This window comes from Echinops telfairi, unplaced genomic scaffold, assembly GCF_000313985.2.
Source record: "Echinops telfairi isolate 266 unplaced genomic scaffold, ASM31398v2 ScPeMD7_44;HRSCAF=162, whole genome shotgun sequence".
Classification (NCBI taxonomy): Eukaryota; Metazoa; Chordata; class Mammalia; order Afrosoricida; family Tenrecidae; genus Echinops; species Echinops telfairi.
In genome coordinates, this window is record NW_022103942.1 from 3,889,724 (window position 1) to 3,891,562 (window position 1,839).

The 1,839-nt window shown below is 37.7% G+C and overlaps 1 pseudogene; it reads right to left on the reverse strand.

The window, feature by feature from the left end:
• LOC101643528 overlaps positions 1-1,339 on the reverse strand; it is a 3,286-nt pseudogene extending 1,947 nt beyond the window's left edge.
• Positions 1,340-1,839: the final 500 nt, after the last annotated feature.

The following is a 1,839-nucleotide window of genomic DNA, read 5'->3' on the forward strand; positions in this document are numbered from 1 at the left end:
CTTTTCTAGACCTCTATAAATGCCCTTTGCCTACCAGCTCTTTTCTCTATTTCCCTTGACTTTCCCCCTGTCCCACTATCATGCTCAGTCCCCACCAGTGTTTCAGCAATTCCTCTTTGTTACATTACCCTTCATCATGCTGGACCTTCAATTTTATTAGGTCTACCACTTTAGTCAACTACTCGACCCATCAACCCCTTACTGATGGCACAAGCAGTCTTTTCTCTAAAAAGCCACGTTTTTCCTAAAAATCGTTGACAAATTGTGTCTTAGACCCAGAAGATGGGCAACAGAAATATTACTTTTAGGAGAAAAGGCTGAGCATTTTGCCTGGTAAACCTTGACTAATTTTTCTATCTGACTCTTAACTCTGTTAGACCAGCCAAGACTGAACGGTTACATGCAAACATTTTATTAACAGCTTTCTCAGAATTTCATATTCATTGGCTAAGGCTTGGTTAATTGTTTCAATTTTTTCCCAATGGGCTGGCCCCTTTGGTTTCTTCAATAAAGGCTTTCCAACATGATTGGGTGGAACCTTTGCTAATGTCTCCTTTAATTATTCTTTTTAATCCTTCTGAAGAATTGGAACATAGTTATATTGGCTGGAGATTTGGACATTCCTAAGCAATACACATGCCTTTAAACTCTTCAAAGACCTCACTACCGCCTTCTTCTTGAGCTTTTTGGGAAAGAGCATTCACACAGAGAATTCTGGCAGGTTCTCATTCTGAGACTAGGTATGTGAGAAAAAGCAGACAGTTCTTCTGGATGAGAAAGCTCTTGGTCACATTCCTGGATGCCAGTGAATGAAACTGAGCAGTTCTTTTCCCTGTTAGTCCACTCAACTCCAGCTGGAATGCTTCCTCTTCATTTGAGCTCTTCCTTACTCGTACATTTTCTTCTAGTTTATGGAGCACTCAATTCAGACACTAGCCAAGCACAGAATTTGGAAATTCTGAGGAACTGGCTCCACTAACTAGAAATTATCTGAGACAGTGTGCCATCTTCTACAATGGCCCTGTGTAATTTTTTAAAGCATTGTATTGAGGATTCATACAACTCAGCATAATCCATACATCCATCCATTGTGTCAAGCACATTTGTACATTTGTTGCCATCATCATTCTCAAAACAATTGCTTTCTACTTAATCCCTTGGTATCAGCTCCTCATTTTTTCACCTCCCTCCTCCATGCTCCTTTCCTCATGAATCCTTGATAATGTATAGCTTATTATTATTATTTCATGTCTTACACTGTCCAATATCTTCTTCATACCTTTTAACTTAGATTTTCCAAAGACTTGAAGATGTCAGTTTCTATGAGGTCACAATCCATGCTACTGTGGTATTCTCATTTACAAGCGTCTGTCTGCCCTCTTCTCTGGCAATGCATGCATTCTCTTACTGCAATTTTGCAACCTGGAAAAGGTTACAGTCTCTTTTTTGGTCTGCTTCCAGAAGGGTTTATCTTGACTCAGGGTTTTTTCTTTCTTATATTATTGCCATATCATTTTTGCTTGTCTAATGAAATTGGCCCACTTATATTTAGGTTTAATTATTGTTCTAAGGACTTTGTTCCCATCTATCTTACCCTTTGCATTTTTACTTACTTTGTTTCACTTTTGTTTATTTACTTTGAGAATCCAAATTTTAGATGCTATTCCTAGAGACAGTAAATACTCTCCATTTTCTGCACAGTGTATAATGTAAGCTTCGATTATAATCATTTTCATAATTCTAGATTTACTATTTTATTTTGTTGAGACATCCTCCTTTTGGTTGAAAACACATTTATTGCTCCAATGTCTCACACTGAATCTATGGGAAAATTGTTAG